The sequence below is a fragment of the Phacochoerus africanus genome, chromosome 7, assembly GCF_016906955.1.
Source record: "Phacochoerus africanus isolate WHEZ1 chromosome 7, ROS_Pafr_v1, whole genome shotgun sequence".
Classification (NCBI taxonomy): Eukaryota; Metazoa; Chordata; class Mammalia; order Artiodactyla; family Suidae; genus Phacochoerus; species Phacochoerus africanus.
In genome coordinates this window covers 3,053,915-3,073,193 of record NC_062550.1, presented here as the reverse complement: position 1 = coordinate 3,073,193, position 19,279 = coordinate 3,053,915, and the positions used below count along the sequence as shown (strand labels likewise).

The 19,279-nt window shown below is 56.1% G+C and overlaps 1 protein-coding gene across 2 annotated transcripts in view; it reads right to left on the bottom strand.

Moving 5' to 3' along the window:
- The window catches only part of CELSR1 (cadherin EGF LAG seven-pass G-type receptor 1), a 143,083-nt gene that overhangs the window by 90,065 nt on the left and 33,739 nt on the right, over positions 1 to 19,279 (bottom strand). The window lies entirely within an intron of this gene.

Genomic DNA, 19,279 nt, shown 5'->3' with positions numbered 1-19,279 from the left:
TCCCTGCTTGTGTCCCCACGTCCATGAGGCAAAGAGCCACGTGGGTCGGGCTGTGGGTCCCCAGAGGGTCCCGCCCACTTGGAGTCCGAAGCCCGGCTGTGCCCCCCGAGGGCAGGAGCCTGGGACGGAGCCCTTTGGACTTGTTTCTGGGAAGTTCCAGGAAAGTCTTGGGACCACTGAAAGGATGCCGTCAGGTGACAAAACCCAGGGGCCACCTTGCCTCTCTGGACCCAGCAAGTCCCTGCCAAGGCACAAAGCTTGCAGGGGAACCTTGGAACGATGGGGAGCAGAAGCACACAAGCTGCCCACCCAGAACCCCAGAACTGCTCTTCTCAGACACACAGGGGCCACAGGCCATGTGCGGGGGCTGGGGGGGGGGGACCATGTGTCACAAAACTTGTTCACACAGCAAAGAAACGTAACCGCTCCAGAAATCACAACACGTTCCGGTGCAAATGAGAGATTCTGAGAGAACCGGCATCACCCATTTGACAGGTGAGCAAAACTGAGACCCTGCGAAGCCAAGTCTCATGCTTGGAGGAGGGGGCCTGGCTTCCCCCACCAATGACTCCCATCACCTCGGGGTCAGGGACCCAGCAGCTCTAATACTGCTCCAGCTGGTCTCGCGATAACGCGGCAGGGCCGCATCTGGGTAGAGGAAATAGTTCTGGAAGACTCAGTGGGGGGAGGGCGCCTTGAAGACTGGTGGGAGCCCAGAGGCCGGCGAGGTCCCGCCTTGGTCCTGTCTGCAGCATCCGCGGAGCGCAAACAGAAAGCCAACAGCTGAGCCTGTATCTGCACCTCCTGTGCAAAGGGCCAGGGGCCGGCATGAGTCCCCAGGAGCATAAACTAAAGCAAAAGAAGGAGGCAGAGGCAGAGAGCCTCGGAGCTGGCCCCACCCCCTCTGCCTCCTGCCATGCCGGCCACGCCAGCCACAGGGAGTCTTTGCTCACACTGCAGCCAGAACCATCCTGAAAGTTTGATCTCATCATGCCACTCCCGTGGGGCCCCCCCATGGCACCCAGGATAAAACGCACAGCCCTCACCCCGTAAGCACTCACCCCATATTGTCCTACAAGGTCCTTCCCCTCTCCCCCTCCCCCGCCCCGTCTTAAGGACACCTCCCGGCCCTGGGGCCTTGGCACACTTCTCCCTCCTCGTCACCGGTGGCTTCTCCCTCGGCCACCCAGGTCTCAGCTGCCTGTCCCTCGTGTGGGGGCTGTTCGCATCCCCCACTCAGGCTCCTCCTCATCGTTACTTTCATTCCCACCCGGGCGCGGCTGCGGCAGCGGGATTTCATCTGCTCACGTCGGTCCCCTCCTCCCGGCGAACGCGCCAGGACCAAGAACTTGCATGTCTTGTTCCCGCCGCACCGGTCACTTCTAGAACAGTCCCTGGCACTACAAGCCACTGGATAAACATGGGGGGCGGGGAGGAGAGTCCCCCTTCCAGCGGCATCTCTTTAACCCTAAGACTGACACTGGCACAAAGGGCATCAGAGGCTCCATTTTCCAGGTAAGTGATTTTCTATGGGTGTTTCTTTTCTTTTCTTTTTTTTTTTTTGCAAAAGCCCATTACAATAATACAGGATATAAGGTATCATTTGTTTGTTTCCTGCTGGCAGTTGTTATAAAAAATGTCCTTTTAATCTTAAACCACACACGGATTTGTTCTGGCCCCAGATTCAAGGGTCAAGCTGAGTTTTTTTCCCCTTTTTTGCCGCCCTGCTGCACATGGAGTTCCTGGGCCAGGGACCAGATCCAATCCACAGTTGTGACCTATGCCGCAGCTGTGGCAACACGAGATCCTTAACCCCACAGTGTCGGCCCGGGGATTGAACATGCATCCCAGTGCTTCAGATGCCACCGATCCCTTTGCACCACAGCGGGAACTCCAGGTCGAGTTGACTTAAAGCTCAAAGCTCAGGCCGTCTCAGCGTGCTCTGGGCTCTCCAGCCTTCCCCCTCCTTGGGAATGGGCAGGGGCTCCACTGCTCGGACCCTCCCGCAGGCGCCCAGGAGGCCAGCACGGAGGAACACCCCGGAACAAGGAGCCACCTTCTGACCAGGAAATAGCCTTAGATATGAACTCACGTCGGATGGGTGGGACAATAAAGCATACATCTTATTACCAAGCTTACCGTTAACTTCTCTCAAGATCTTGGACCATCCTGGGCCACCAGACCCTGGAGACAGTGAAGTCACAGGGTCCTTTAGTCACCTGGGCTGGATTGCTGAGTCCCCACGGACACAAACCCGACGCCCTATCAACAGGGAGCGCCCCACATAAAGGACGGCTGTGCTGACCCTGGAGTCTGGCACATCCAAAGGCACCCGGCGACACCCCCAGTGCTGCCGGGGCAGATCCAGACACCATGGGCCTGGGGGAGAGGGGAGTGAGTCCCTTTTTTTTTTTTTTTTTTGCTGTGACCTACACCCCAGCTCACGGCAACACCAGCCAGATCCTTAACCCCCTGAGCAAGGCCAGGGATCGAAGCCGCAACCTCACAGTTACTAGTCAGATTCGTTTCTGCTGCGCCACGACAGGAACTCCTTTTATTTTAAATTTTTTGGTTTTTTGGAGTAAGTCACTTTTTCACACAAACCAAAAAATGCTTTTGCACAGAAGTCCAGAGAGCTGTCAGCAGGGACGGCAAAACCTGCAGAGTTGATGGTGATTCCACCTTGGTGGCTGAATTTGCTTTTAAATAAACTTCTTGGGTCTTTTGTTGCTGCTGTTGTTGTTTTATCTGTATTGGTTTTGTTGTTATTGTTTTATTTTATTTTTTTCTTTTTAGGGCTGCACCTGCGCAAGTTCCCAGGCTAGGGGTTGAATCAGAGCTGCAGCTGCAGGTCTACACCACAGCCACAGCAACCTCGGACCCCAGCTGCGTCTGTGACCTCCACCAGAGCTCGTGGCAACACCAGATCCCTACCCCACTGAGCGAGGCCAGATTCGAGCCTGCATCCTCATGGATGCTAGTCGGATTCGTAATCCACTGAGCCTTGATGGGAACCCTAAACTTCTTGTTTTAGAGCAGTTTTATGTTATTTCATTTCATTTATTTTTGGCCACAGCGTGCAGCAGCCTGACGGGGGATCTCAGTTCCCAGACCAGGGACTGAACCTGGGCTGCAGCAGTGAAAGCGCCGAATCCGCTCCACTAGACCGCCAGGGGACGCCCACCAGGTAGCGCAGCGTCCCACACGCTCAGCCTCAGTTTCCCCGCGGCTGTGTCGTTACGTGAGTGCGTGTGTTTGTCAGAATGAGTGAGGCGATGTGGATACGTTATCAGAAACCCAACCTGCATTCGGCTGTCCTCGGTTTTACCTACTGTCCTTTCTCTGTCCCAGGACCCCAGCCAGGACCCCACGTGACATACAAGCGTCCTCCTCGCTCCTCTGGCCGTGACAGTTTCTCAGACGTTGCTCGTTTGGAGAAGCACTGGTCAGGAACGGCAGGCCGCTGGCGTTCAGGGGAGTTTCGCCTTCTCCTCTATATGTTCCTAGAACGTTTTCTTTTTCCGCGTGAGCATCCATTCGGTTCATCACTTAGAAGCCGATTTTCATTTTGGAAAACCAGGAGCTCGCCCAGGACTCCCCCAGATTGCGCCGTAGGCACTCTGTCCACGACTGCGAAACAAGGCTGGAACCAGCACCCTCAGGCCAGCTTTGCAGCGCCTCCAAACTGGTCCAGCACAGCTTCCACGGCGTCCCCGAGGAAAGCTGAGTCACCCCACTGTCCCTCAGTCGCAGTGGGAAAGAGAGAGAACAGGTGGCAGAGCGGGGCTCTGGGGCGCCCACCAGCAGGTGCTTTTTGCAAAACCCCTGTCGGCACATGCGAGGGGGGCTTCGTGGGCCTCCAGCTCTAGAGAAAGTACAGGATCATGGCCCCATGGTCTGCTCACTCCTGGGACACTGGGCATCTCAGTGCCCAAGGAGGTGGCAGCTCATGGGAGCAGGGGACAGGGGCGAGACAGGACGGCCCCAGGGGGGTGGCAGGGAGGGTGGGTTCCGGGGAGGAATGGAGCTTGGCACGCAGGGGACAGGAACTGCCTCACCAGCACAAGATGCAGAGAAGCAGCAAGGCCTGGCCCGTTGGGGGCAGGAGGCTGTGTCGAGAGGGCCCCCCCCCCCGCCACGGCCTGGGGCTCAGAGAACACTTGTCTTCCCCCCATCTGGAGGCCCGAAGTCCAAGATCAAGTGCCAGCAGGGCTGCTTCCACCCAGAGGCTCTGGGGTAGGGAATCCGTCCCTGGGCCGTGTCCTGGCGTCCAACGGCAGCTGGCAGTCCTTGGCTGGCAGACACTTCCCTCATGGCCACATAGCCTCTCCCTACCTGGGTCCAGGTCACCCTCTCTTAAAAGGATACCAGCTAGAGTTCCCGTCATGGCTCAGCAGAAACGAATCTGACTAATATCCATGAAGAAGCGGGTTTGATCCCGGGTTTTGCTCAGCGGGTGAAGGATCCAGCACTGCCATGAGCTGTGGTGTAGTCTGCAGATGTGGCTCGGATCCTGTGTTGCTGTGGCTATGGTGTAGCCCAGTGGCTACAGCTCTGATTTGACCCCAGCATGGGAACTTCCACATGCTGCAGGTGCGGCCCCAAAAAGGAAAAAAAAAAAAAAAGAAGAAGACCCCAGTTTTGGATCAGGAGCCACCCAAATCCAGGAGGACCTCATGTCAACGCTTAGCTTGCTCACCTGTGCTCAGATCCTAGCCCCAAGTAACACCATGTCCTGAGGTGCCAGGGGTACATGATGTTGGAGGCACGCAACGGCACCCAGGACAGGCGGCAGTGTGGGCTGGGGGAGACGAGGCCACAGAGCAGATGGAGGTCCTCTAGCGCTGCCAGCCTGTTGGACCCTTGGTGTGGGGCAGTGGGGAGAGGACGCTGGAGAAATGCCCCCGTGGTGTGACCTCAATCCAAGGGACGATGCTCCATCACGGTCCGCCAAGGCCCTGCACGACACCTTCCCCGGTGCCCCCCACCCAGTCCCTGCCGCAGCCCCCGAGGGGCACCCCTGCTGGCCCTTAAAGGTAAGGACACCGAGGCACAAGGACGCTGACCCGTGAGCCTGGCTGAGGTCACTTGGGCAGCAAGGGGCAGACCCAGACCGCATGGGCTGGAGCCCTACCGACGGTGGATGGAGGGCCCAGGGGACGGTGGTCCTGGCTCCAGAGGGTCCACTAAGGGCAGAGAAAGAGCCCATTTCTGACCCACTAAACACCCACAGCCTTGGGGACAACCACAGGAGCCCAGGCCACCAGCAGCTGGAGAGGCAGCGGTGCCAGGAGGGAGCAAGACCAGCTGCGGGAGTCTTGTGGAGGGGGGTCTTCCATCTGCCACCAGCGCCCTGCCAGGCCCGGCTGGTACAGCCCGTGATGCCGCAGTCAGGTGGCTGTGGCCACTCCACTGGGCGCCGTTGGCTGTCCAGTCCGTCTGAGACAAAGGCTGCCTTCCTGTCCCTGCCAGGCCCCTCCCAGGCATCCCCAGGGGGCAGGGAGCGCCTGCCGGGGGACTGTGAAGTGGCTCCTGCGTTCTCTTGGCAGGCGTGGCATTTTGAGACCAGAGGGAAGGCAGACGCCAGGCATGATGCTCAGACTTGCTACCTGCAGGGCATCTGCTTTCTCTCCTTTTGGGACCATAAAAGCCAAACCAGAACCTGGCAACCCGGGCCAGGGGTTCCCTGCACAGGACCAGGGTGACCCGTGTTCAGGGCACAGCTGGGCAAAGGCTGGAGCTGGGCCTGGCAGGCACATGGGCCAGAGAAGATGCTACGGGTCCTGCCCGTCTGTGGGGAGGGGCCTCGGGCAAATCAAATGCAGCACCAAAAGCCGGACACGGCTCACACTCGCTCTCCGCCCGGCTGCGGCCCCTTCCCCCCGTCCCCCTGTGTGCAGCAACCTCGCCGTGGGGAGGGAGGGCCCTCCGGCCTCCCAGGATGCCCCACGCCTTGGGCGTCTCCCCGTCGTTTGGAACCCTCGACCTCACCCTGTAATTTCTACCACGGCCTCCCCAGCCCCAAAGCCACCCCGCCCAGGATCCTGGTCCTGGGAGTACCCCCCCCACATTAGTCCTCACCCCCTCACGCCTATTTTGGGGGGACATGCACCCCTGCGAGGCCCCCAGCCGGGCCCTGAGCCATTGTGCCCCCTCCACCCTAATATCAGTCCCTCGGCCACTCTGCAGCAAGGGCTTGGCCACGAGGCTGCAGAACACCCCTTAAGACCCTGGCAGGAATGCCAGGCAAGTGCCCTCAAGCATTCAGAAAAGGCTCCATCAACCCCTCAAAATAACAAAATGCCCACTGCAGCCAAAATAAATACATACATAAAATAACACATTTATAGCTTCGGAGCTCCCATTGTGGCTCAGTGGGTTAAGAACCTGACATAGTCTCTGTGAGGATTTGGGTTGGATCCCTGGCCTCACACAGTGGGGGTTTAAGGATCCAGCACTGCGATGGCTGTGCTCTCAGCTGCAGCTCCGATTCAACCCCTAGCCTGGGATCTTCCATATGCTGCAGGTGCAGCTGTAAAAACAAACAAAAATTGGCAGCTTCAAATCCAGAGTCACGCAAATAGTATATTCGAGGAGTTCCTCTGCGCCTCAGGAGGTTAAGGATCTGGCATTGTCAGTGCAGCAGCTGGGGTCCCTGCTAGGGCTCAGGTTCAAATCCCCGGCCAGGAACTTCCATACACAGTGGGCGTGGCAAAAACCAAAAAAACAAAAACAAAAAGACCCCTAAAACACAAAAAAATGAAAAACAAATAAAATACGCAACGTGATCTGGCCGCAGTATTCCGTTTCCTAGCATCCTTCCTTCGCCCAAATGATAAAATGCCAGAAACGACAGGGAATTATTCCCTCCTAAGACAGGGAGCGAGGAAGCAGAAAACGCATCTGTGAATCACCAGAATCAAGTAAGCCAAACGCACACAAGATTCATGAGAAAGCGTCTGGCCTCCGGAAGCACGAGGCATGGGGAGCCGGCACGGCTGAGACACAGATGGACCGGGAGACACCGGGCTGAGTGAGAAGCCAGTCACAGAGGGCAGGGACCGTGTGATCCCACTTAGATGGGTGTCCAGAGCGGTCAACTTCATAGGGACAGAAAGCAGGCAGTGGGGCCAGGAGCTGGGGGGGAAGGCTGGTGTTTCATGAGGACAGGGTCTCAGGGTTTCGGTTTTATTTTTTTCTTTTTACCCCTGCACCTGCGGCACATGGACGTCCCCAGACCAGGGGCCGAAGGGGAGCTGAAGCTTCAGCAGCCTACATCACTGCCACGACAACACCGGATCCGAGCTGCATCTTCGACCTAAACTGCAGCTCATGGCAACGCCAGATCCTTAACCCGCTGAGTGAGGCCAAGGATTGAACCTACGTCCTCCCAGAGATGACGCCAGATCCTTAACCTGCTCTGCCACCAGGGAACTCCAGAGTCTCCGTTCTGCAAGAGGAACACGTTCTGGAGATGGAAGTTGGGGACTGTCACCCAACATTGAGGATGTCCTCAAGGCCACTGACCCGTACACCTAAAAACGGCTGAACGGCAGCTTTTATGTTACATACATTTTACGACAATTATAAATAGAACCATGAGTACAGAGAGGAGGAAAGAAAGAGTCGAGACCCCTAAAGCTGCCTTCTCTGGTCACGTCCACATTTATTTTGCACCGTAAAATTTGCCTGGTAGTGGAATATTGGATACCGGAAGAGAGACTCTTCTGAATATTGATTCGGCAATGCACGCTCCTGATTTTGTGTATGAAATGAAGCTCCTTTCCCAAGGCCGAAGCAAGTATCTACTTCAGCATCTCACACTGTCTAGTCACCTGAGAAACAGTGCCTCACATCCACGGATGGAACCTTCTTGAAGGCTGTGACAGGACCAGGCCCCACTGCCCCCCAGAAAGGTTTGTTCACGGCTCCCAGGGGCCACCCTGACCCTGGGCTACAGAGGCTGTGGTCTGAGATGCAGAGAAAGCACTTGCACTTAAGGGCTAAGGGTCGGTGCTGCCAACAGCTAAACGGATAATTAACACAGGACCAGAATTCCAGCCCTAAGTGGAATTCAGAAGAACCGAAAACATACATCCCTGCAAAAGCTTGCACGCGAATGCAAGGACTATTATTCAGGACTATTATTCAGACTATTATTCAGACACAGGTAGAATGAGGCACCTCAAAAACACGACCCTCCGTGAAAAAGCCCGGTGACAAGAGGCCACATGTCCTGAATCCAGAATCCAGAAACCAAACCAGCAGCTACAATACAGAATAGAGAATCCATAATACAGAAACCAAACCAGCGGTCACCAAGGGCAGGGGAGGGGCAGTGACAGCTGGCGGATGCGGGCTTTCTCTGGGGTGATAAAATGTTTTGGAACTGGACGGGGCGGGGGCAGGGGGCAGGGGTAGCTGCATAATCCAAATGCCACGAATGTTTCCACTTGAAACGGTTAATTCTGCGCAGCATGAATTCCGCCTCCATTGGCAAGACGGGAAAAGGAGTTAAGGATGGACCCAATAAAAAGTTGCTTTACTTGGCACGAGACGAGATCCAAAAGGAAAGAAGTTGTTTTAAAAGGCATTGTACAACCTAAGTGGTGGAGTTCCTGGTGGGGCTCAGCGGGTTAAGGACCTGACATACCGTCGGGGAGGATGCTGGGGTCATCCCTGGCCTCAGCCGGCTAAGGATCTGGCGCTGCCACAAAGCTGCAGCTCAGGTCACAGCTGCAGCTCAGGTCACAGCTGTAGCTCAGATCTGGCGGGGCTGTGGCTGCGGTGTCGGCCGGCAGCGGCAGCTCCGATTCAGCCCCTAGCCTGGGAACTTCCACATGCTGTAGGTGCAACCCTAAAAAGAAAACAACAACAAAAAAAAAACAAGTCATAAACGAAGTCAGAGGAGCCAGGAGCCCCCTTCTGACCTGCGATGATGGGATGAAGGCGGAAACGCGGCGTCACCGCCGAGGCGGGGCTGAACACCGCAGGCTGCTTACACTGCACACTTGGCACTGAGGAAAGCAAGCAGCATTGGGGGGGGGGCAGGGTCCACGTGCCCGCAGTGAAAACACACCAGCCGCCCCAGGCTCCCATGGGATCACACCCAGGGTTTCGTCAGGATCTCCTGTTGTTCCTGGGTTTTGTTTTATTTCAAGGAGAGGCCGAGTAATCACTGAGCTGGAATCTGGAAGTCCGATCTCACCACACCCCTTGGTGATGGGTGGTGAGGACCAGGCCCCCGACCCAGTTAGGGTTCGATCCCCGGCCTGGGAACGTCCACATGCCGAGGACATGTCCAAAGGGGGAAAAAAGAGAGAGAGAGAAACTCTTCTTGGCAGAAATAAAGAAGATCCACCCATCTCCATTGAGGGGAAGAGCCAAGGTGGGCAGCAGAGCAGCTCGCAAATTGATCTACAGGTTCACTGGCGTTCTTAGCGGGATGCCGGCAGGCTCTTCACGGGCCTGGCACGTCAACCTCCAGGGTCTCTAATCCACAGGAAGAGGACAGACCAGCAAAGCCAGGACACTCGGGAAGGACAGGGGAGGGGCCCGGCTCTAGGAGGCACACGTAGCCATCCTAATCCACAGGAAGCAGAGGGTACCGGCACCGAGCAACCCACAGACCCGTGGGCAGGAGATGGCACCCAGAAACAGAGCCACGCGTACATGGAGATGGGACAGGGGGCAGAGCTGGCAACTGAGAGGGAGAAGCGCCCACAAACAGGCCCAGGAGCACTCCTTGGAGACCTTCTGTGTGGATGGCAAAATGACACTGGCTCCCTCCCCCCCACTGCACGCCAAAGCAATCCCAGGGAATTAAGAAGCCTTAAATGTGAAAGACAAAACCTAATTTTTGACACACCCTCAGCTTGTGGAAGTCTGGCGCCAGGGATCAAACCTGCACCACAGCAGTAACCAGAGCCGCAGAAGTGACACTGCAGGATCCTTAACCCTGCTGAATCACCAGGGAACGCTACACTCGGCAAAATCTATCTTAGAAGAGGCTGTATGGAACCAATCTTTATGGGACTCCTGTTGTGGCTCAGCAGTAATGAACCCAGCTAGGATCCATGAGGATACGGGTTTGATCCCTGGCCTCTCTCAGTGGGTTAAGGATCTGGCATTGCCATGAGCTGTGGTGTAGGTTGCAGACGCGGCTTGGATCCTGCGCTGATTCGACCCCTAGCTTGGGAACGTCCATATGTCACAGGTACAGCCCTAAAAAGCAAAAAAAAGAAAAAAAGAAAGAAAGAAAGAAAAAGGAAAAAAAGAACTAATGTTTATGATCTGAACCAGGTAGAGATTTCTTAAGACACATAAAGCATGACCATAGGGAGTTCCCTGGTGGCCCAGTGGGTTAGGGACCTGGCATTGTCAGTGCTACGGCTCTGGTCACTGCTGTGGTGCAGGTTCGGTCGCTGGTCTGGAACTTATACATGCCGAGGGCACAGCCAAAAAATAAAAACTACGTCATGAAGGGAAAAAAATCTGTACTTTGGATGTTAACACTACGACTTCGCAAAGAACCTGATCTTAAAAATGAATGATGAGACACGTCACAATGGGAACATAGCTGGGCCTAAAACAACCCTGGAGTCCCCTACCCCTCCATGCCCAGTGGGCAGCAACTCCCAGGGGAGGTAGCCTGGGGCAGCCATGCCCTCAGGCCAGGAGGCGCCCAGGGACATGGAGCACGAGGACATCAGCAGCCTGGCATGTTCCCAGGACGCACATCCACGCGACAGTGGGAATGAACCGGGCGTGACTTGGGACGCTGTCGCCATCGTGGCCCCTGCGTGGGAAGGGCAGGCCACTGACGAGGACACACCGCCTCGTGCCACGTACACAGACCCCAGAAACAGGCACAACTTAACGAGCCAGGTCCAGATCTTTTATCGGAAACCCTTGGGAGCAGGTGGTTCTGGAACTCGGGGTGTTTTGAATGTGGGAAGTGATACCCAGAGCCCGCTCCATCCTACCTCACAGCAGAGCGCCGCCCGCGCGTGTCCCTCCCGAAGCCACACGGACCAGGACAAGGACGGGCCACAGTCCCATGTGGGTCGGGGGCACAGTTTGCCGCTAACGGAATTTTTGCAAAACTGACTTTGGTTTTCAGAGGTTTGGGACTTTGGAAGAGCAGAGGAGGGCTGTGAATCAGCGTGCTGACAACCACACCGCCTGCCTCGGAGGGAAAATGAAAATCCGGCAGATGGAGCTCCCGCTGTGGCCCAACGGGATCAGTGGTGCGGTGTCTCTGCGGCACCAGGACACAGGTTTGATCCCCGCACGGTCGCAACTACAGCTCGGATGCTCAGATGGGATCCCCGGCCCCGGGAACTCCATGTGCCACAGGGTGGCCAAAAACAGAAAGAAAGAAAGAAAGAAGCCAGAGAGGAGATGGGAGCCAGAAGATCTACGGTGCATGCGTGTTTATCACCGTCCTTTTTCCTGTCATGTCTCTGACCTCTTCCAGAACAATGACTAAAAACGTCGACATGGAAGAGGAGAGGCAGGCCCGGGGGGCTGGACCCGGTGTCCTGTTTCCAGAGACGGAAACTCGAGCGGAGGCGGGGTTTTCTCTCTGCCTGGGGCGAGGGGGGGGGGGGCAGGGGAGGGAGGCGGGATGGGAAGAATGCAGCGGTTTTCAAAAATGACCACAGAGGCTGTGCCACCCTCCCCCCGACAGGTGAACCTGTGTCCCTTTCCTCTGGCATCTGGGTGGGCCTGGGAGGGCTTCAACCGACAGAAGAGGGAGCAGAGGCACAAAAGGGTCGCAAAAGGTCCCACATTCCACACTCCTGAGACAACCCCGCTCTGCCAGCCACCCCCTCTGCGACCAGGGACAAGCTCCTGACCCCCGCCCCCACCACCCACCGCGGTTTCCTCATCAGTAAACCAGGACGGGGCCCCTGCCCCCCTCCCCTGAGGCCACAAGCCGGTGCCCTCATCTCCTGGCGTCTCCTTCGCTTCTCCCCAGCTCAGACTCTGCTACCCCAGCGACAAGGGACATGGGACCAGGGAGGCTCGGAGGCTGGACACACGGCCTTCGGGAGGAGGCCAGGCAGCTTCCCCAGACGGCGCTGCTGGTTTACACGAGCGCTTTCCAGAGAGAAAATAATTATTAACTGCAGAGGCTTAATGAGGAGAGGGAGCTGCAAGGGTTTTCTAATTCCAATAATTTGTACCTATTTAAGAGCAAATGTGTGACAACAAAGGCAGCTGGAAGTGGCTGCGGGCGCCTCCAGGTTAGAAGGCCCCGCCCAGCGCAAGGTGCATCAAGCCGACAAAAGTCAGGATGGTCCCAGGCCCCCAGACGCCCGGCTCAGACACACCCGCAAAGGGCCTTCAGCCCAGAACCCGGGGGGTGAGGCCAGAGAGGGGGAGACGTGGGTGCCCCTGCTGCAGCGTCGGGGACCTCCCTCCTGGCCCTCCCACCCTGGCTGCGAGGCCCCTACAGGGGACAGGACGATCCCTTCCGCCCCAGCTGGGGACTCTGTCTTTCTCAAAAGACAGAGGGCAGAGCGTCCGACAGCGCTGAGAGGGGCCACCCTCCCGACCCCTAACGTCACCGCGCAGGGGCCCCGAAGTCCCTTCCAGAATAATTTCCGTGAGACTCTTTTGAAAGGCTAACACCACGGAGGGGCTCCATTAAGGCCCTGGTCCCTTGGTGGCTCAGTTCCTCAAGTCGCAGGGCAGCCGCTGCCCTCACACACTGTGGCCACTGGAGACACGGGAGTGACTCTCACTGTGACCTCACCCACATGCTACGGGCGGTGGGGGGGGATACTCGGCCTGACCCATCAGTGGGGACAAACGGCAGCAGTAAATCATCCGCCACGGCGTCCTGGGACCCTTCCCCCCAACTGAGGGCAGACCCCGCAAATCATTTTGGGAAAAGATCAAACACTGGCCCAAATGTCTATCAAGTGACAACTTGCATCCCAACTGCTAAGAACAGTTGCAGGTTCGATCCCTGGCCTTGCTCAGTGGGTTAAGGATCCAGCGTCGCCGTGCGCTGTGGTGCGGATTGCAGAGGTGGCTCAGATCCAGCGTGGCTGTGGCTGTGGTGTCAGCTGGAAGCTGCAGCTCTGATTCAACCCCTAGCCTGGGAACTTCTATATGCTGCAGGTGTAGCCCTAAAAAAAAAAAAAAAAAAAATCCTGCTGAGAACAGAAAAGCAGGGACTTTTTTTTTTTTTCTGGTTAAATATTTGCTAAGAAAATTCCAATCCTAAATTTCAAGAGACCAATTTAGCATGACAGTAGAAGGGGAGACACAGTTATTTTAGATTATTAACCAGAAACTCTTGAGAAAAAGTTACAGGGCGCTCCCAGTAAAAACACTTCTTTGAGTAAATACAGAAAATGCGTTATTTTAGCACCTTTCCTTCTTCCGTCGTTCTTGCACCTTAAATGTTTTTCTGGAGTTGCTTCTGTTAATTTACTTTGCTTCCAGACCCCTCCCTCTCCGTCCAGACGGTGCAAAATCAGTCTCCAGGATTCAAAGCCAGGAACAAAAACCCCGCCCGCCTCTGGGTGGTTCCAGGGGACCTCGGGTCCTCCTTCCTCATACTTGCTCTGCGGTTCTCATTCTTGTGGCCTTTGTCTGCAGCCCCCTGACTGCCCCTCCCGGAAATTAATGGGCTGCGGGCCTACTCACAAGTCAGAGATCGAGAAGATTCTAGAAAGACTCGAAACTCCACTTGGACGGGATGGGCCCGTGCACGGGTTCTGCACAGACCCAGGGACGGAGCTCCCTTGTGGCTCCTCGTCGGGGCGCCTGGGAGGAGGGACGTGTCCAGGGAGGCTGAAAATGACATCTGGCCGCCAACGCCTCCCGGGGCCACCGCACACCTAGTGTCTGAGCATCTCCTGGCCGCCGAGGTGGGAGCCCCGGTTCTGCAGTGCCTCCCACCCAGGTGGGTGCTTTCTGCATAATCTCGCTGGGGACACGGAGGCCCGAGGTCTGGGAGACGGGCTGGAGCAGGAGGGTCACGGGGCTGCCCCTGGACAGACGGGGTATGGAAGCTGCTCTGCGCTGGGGACCCGTGGTGGGTGTTACCCACCTGCTGATGCACCTCACGGCCCCCACCTGCGGCACGTGGAAGTCGCCTGGCCAGGGATCGAACCCGAGCCACAGAAGTAATACCGCCCAAGGCCTAACAAGGCCACCAGGGAACTGGCTGCAGGTGGTTTGGGGTCCCACGTCAGGAATGTTCTCTGAAAGGCGTCTGGCCCCGTGTCCTCCCACCCACCTACCAGCCCCTGTTCCCTGAAGGCGCCCCCCCAGCCCTGCCGGCCACCTGCTCCTCACTGAGCACCTACTGTGTGCCTGCCCCAGTCCTCGCACCCCGCCTCTCCTCCGCTCACACTCACGCACCCTCTCCCACACTCTTAGATGCACATGCACGCTCATGCTCTCACACCTACACATTCATACTTTCACACTCACACCTTCTTACACCCTCTCGCTCGCCTCTCGCAGTCACACTCTTGATCACACACCCACCATCTCACCTTCACACTCACACGCGCCCATTCTCATCCACACCCTCACACCCGCACCCTCGCACACACACCTCCGAGGTTCAGAAGGCGAATGCCGGCTCCAAGCTCCTGCAGGGGCGCCCTCGCTGTGGGTCTCAACAGATGGACGCGATTAATCTAACATCAGACACAGCCTGTCGTTAGGTGATCAACGACTGGGAGGCACACGCCGGATCCCCGCTCACGTCCCCCAAGGGTCCCGGAGAGGATGTGTCAGTTCCCGCTGGAATTGCCGCAACTGATCACATGTACAATTCGTGTGTAATTTTAAACTACTTGGTATAATAAACCTTTTCAACGACCCTAATCTGCAACCGAAACTCAAAGAAACCAATTAAAACTGCCGTCACTCATTAATTCAACAAACAGGCCCAGATCTAGGGATGGCAAGAGGAAACCCAGTGTGCCCTCAAGGCGTCCTCAGCCCTGCGGGGGTGACAGATGGGCCACAGACGAGATCGCAGTCTGGAAAGTGTTGGGGGGCGTCCAGGGTGCAGACGGGGTGTGTAGGGTGGGAGGGGGTAATGGGGGTGTGGGGGAGGGGCTTTGGGGTGAGAATGGGGTGGGGAGGAGGGGCCTGCCCTGGGCTTCAGCTGCAGGGAGATGGGCACTGAGAGGGAGGAGTAGCTGGGGGAGGCCCGAGGTCAGCACATGCTCAGATGGGTGCCACTGCACCTGGCGACAATGGGAACGGCTCCTTTGATACTCTTTAGCATGTGGCATCTGGAGTCTTGGTGGCAGAAAGGGATAAATCGGCTTGGGTCCCCAGAAGTGCCCGCACCCCATGGCCTGGGCCAGGCTCTCTGCTGGTTACACGCCGGCGTAAAAAAACAACTGCCAGAATTTCTCCCCAAGTGAACCATTATTTTCAGTTTGTACCCAGTCTTTGGGTGCCTAAGTGGTTTCTCTTTGTTTGAAATTGTTAACCAATAAATTGCTATTGGTTCCCATTCCTCCAGGTGTCACAACCCCGAGAACCAGCCAGTGACATCCTGGGGCAACGCCACCTGGCCCAGCAGCCAGGTGGGTGGGTGGGCGCCTTCCTGAGGAGGCACCTTTCACTATTAACCCGAGGCCCTGAGGCCCGGCTCTCTCACCGCTCCTGCTCTGTGGGCAGCAAGACCATAATTTATCACCACAGCCAAGGGTCTGAAGGGTTTAATGACCGTGGGAGGAGGGAGGCCAGACTCGGCGCCCAGGGCTCTGCAGGTGCCGAGCGGCCATCGCGCCCCGTCTAGTCAGAGGGGCAGCCGCTGCTTAGGCTCCGCAGGGCCCCAGAGGCCCAGCCTCCCCCGACTCAGAGCAGGACCTGGGCCCAGGCCCCAGCATGAGGTCTGTCGGGGAAATGCCTGTTCGTTCCACGCTCCGTGGCCTCGGGGATCCAAGCAGTTTCAGACCTCGGCTGCCCCGCCTGGTGGGCATGAGAGCCGGCCCTGCCCCAGGCCCGCCTCAGCTTCCTCACCCCGCAGTGATGACACAGCCAATGGGCTGGCCTCCGAGGACCAGCTTTCAGAAGAGCAGAGAGGTCCAGAGTGCCTGGACTAGGGTCCCACATCCTCCAGCCAGAAGAGCCCCTAGAGGCACAGGGTCCTGCCCCCCCGAGGGACGTCTGGTGGACCCAGGTGGAGGAGGGATTCTGCGGGGTCACCCCTGAAACGGCCTCCATCTAGATGTTCCCGTTCTCAGCCCAAACACCTGACGTCGCACTAAGAGACAAAGAAAAAACGCCCTCCTGTGCACTCTGGGGCTGCATCATTTTACTCAAAAGACAGTTTTAGGAGTTTCTGTTGTGGCTCCACAGACACAAACCCGAATAGTATCCATGAGGATGTGGGTTTGATCCCTGGCCTTGATCGGTGAGTTAAGGATCTAGCGTTGCCGTGAGCTGTGGTGTAGGGCGTAGACGCGGCCTGGACGCCCCGTGTGGCTGTGGCTGTGGCTGTGGCTGGCACGTGCAGCTCTGATTGGACACCTAACCTAGAACTTCCATGTGCCACGGGTACAGTCCAAAAAAAAAAAAAAAAACCTTTGAAATATGACCTCGGGTGAAGCATACGGAACAGAGGTAACCCCAGGTGGCCTCCCCACCCCCACCTAAATGCCGCAGCTTGCAGACATGGGGGGCTGGGGTTCGCTTTTTTTGTGTGTGTGTGTGTCTTTTTGACATTTCTTGGGCCGCTTTCACGGCATATGGAGGTTCCCAGGCTAGGGGTCGAATCGGAGCCATAGCCGCCGGCCTACACCACAGCCACAGCAATGCGAGATCGGAGCCGAGTCTGCAACCTACACCACGGCTGACAGCAACGCCGGATCCTTAACCCACGGAGCAAGGCCAGGGATCGAACCCGCAACCTCATGGTTCCTAGTCAGATTCATTAACCACTGAGCCACGACGGGAACACCTGGGGTTCGCTTTCAGAACAACAGAAAACTCCATACGGCCAATGCCTGCAGCCACTGCATCCGCCCACCCTCGGGCGCAGACGGGGTCTCCTCATCAACTGGCCGGCAGCCCAGCGCCCAGTCTGGCCTGACTCAGCCCTGGGAACTTTATCCGAATCCTCCACGCAGTCCCAGCCCACGCAAGTGCTTTCCTCGGCTTACAGATTAGGCCTCAGAGGGTCAGGAGGTTAAGTGACTTGCCCAGGGTCACCTGGCTGGTTAAGCACATGCCAAGATGCAAGCCCACGTCCCACGGGGGCTCCAGTTCCAGGCCGCCCCCATATCCCGCTGCCTCTTCCACTTGGGTCTTGTGCCAGTAAGTCTGGCACCGTGGAGTCAGGACACCCCGCCTGCCAGCACGGGAAGGGGCTGTGCCGAACCCACATCCCCTAGAGCTTCTAAAGCAGGGCTTCTCCACCCCGGCACTGTGGACACTGGGGTTGGCTCATTCTTTGCCTCGTGGGGCTGGCTGTCCCCTGCACTGGGGGACACCGAGCAGCCGCCTAGCTTCTAGTCTCCACATGGTGGCCCTGCTCTGGGTGCTTTCTCTCACTGGCCCGCCGGAGCACAGGGAGTGGCTCCTGTATCTAGAAAGTTTGTTGGGTTCCAATGCCTTCAGGGACAGAGTGATAAACCAGGTGAGGTGATGGGATGTCTGGGCACCAGGTGCCTGGAGGGCCACAAGTGACCTGACAGCTGAGATGGAACAGATTAGACCCAGCTGATAAGAAAGTGAGTTAAACCCAGAGACAGGTCAGAAGAAGATACCTTTTTTTTTTTTTATCTTTTTGGTTGCACCCGTGGCATGGGGAATTTCTGGGCCAGGCATCGAAACCCATGCCACAGCAGCAATGTGAGCCTCAGCAGTGACAGTGCTGGATCCTTAACCCACTGCACAACAAGGGAACTCCAAAAGAAGATATTCAGAATGAAGCACATTCAGGAAAAAAAAAAAAAAAAAAAGGCTGGCATCGAATCTATCCTCATGCAGAATAACTCAGTTCTTCGTTTTAATTTTTTTCTTTTTTGGCTGCCCCGCAGCATATGGAGTTCCCAGGCTGGGGATCAGACCCAAGCAGGAGCTGAGACCCGTGCCACAGTTGCAGCAACACTGGCTCCTTTTAAGCCACCGTGCAGGGCCGGGGATTGAACCTGCGTCCTAGTGCTACAGAGAGGCCGCCAGTCCCATCGTACCACAGCAGAAACTCCTAACTCAGCTCCTCTGAGTCCTTGATTTACCCCTTGTCACTTAATCAGTTATACTTTAAACACGCAGAGTCTGCTTTCTGAGCTCTCTCGTCAGCTCTGCCAGCGTATGTGGCTCTGCTTGGCTACTGGCAGACCCTCCTAATTACAGTGACTTTCGAATGAGCCTGGACCCCTGGCAGACCAAGACTTTCTGCCTTGTTCTTCAAGACTGCCTTGGCTCTTCCGGGCCAATTTTACCTACATGCAATATTTACACACAGTTTCATTTACACTTTCTATGCAAATGGACACGGAATTGATATGTGTAAATTCACACGTATTCACGTGTATGTTTTATACGTATTTATACATGTTTTATAATCAACGTGCCCATTTTTTCAGTTTCCCCTAAAAACCCTGTGGGTTTTGGTGAGTTCTTCTCTGAAGCTATGCACCAGTCTGGGCAGAAATGACATCGTTCTAATCCATGCACCTGGTTCATCCCCCCCTCCCCATTTATTTGTTCCCCTGAATTTCTCACGATCACATTGTGTAGTTTTTTAGAACCATAGAACTCTTTCATCAGACTTATTTCTGGTTATTTGACCTTTTATGCTCTTGGAAATAACATGTCTCATTTCATTTGCCATTTACTGCTGGTACACGGGAACAGTTTGGTTTCAAATATATTTCCCAGGTATCTGGCAATCATTTCCTTGCAGATTCTTTTGGATTTTCTTTGCATGTAATTATGTCATCTGTGAAGAGTAACAGTGTTATTACTGACAGATTAGATTATTCATAATAATAACAGTGTTATGTTTATAGCTATTTTGTCCTTGTCTTACTGCATCGGCTGACTTCCAGGACAATGCTGCCTGCCCAGCATCTAAACCAAAGTCTGGCCTATCGCAAAGTCAAATGAATATTGATTGGTGATGTGAGCTAACTCATGACTAACAACGAGTGTCACCACAAGTCTCGGGTCAAGAGCTGGCTCCTGGGAGTTCCCACCGTGGCGCAGCGGTAACAAACCCAACAAGTATCCATAAGGACTCAGGTTCGATCCCCGGCCTTGCTCAGCGAGTTAAGAATCT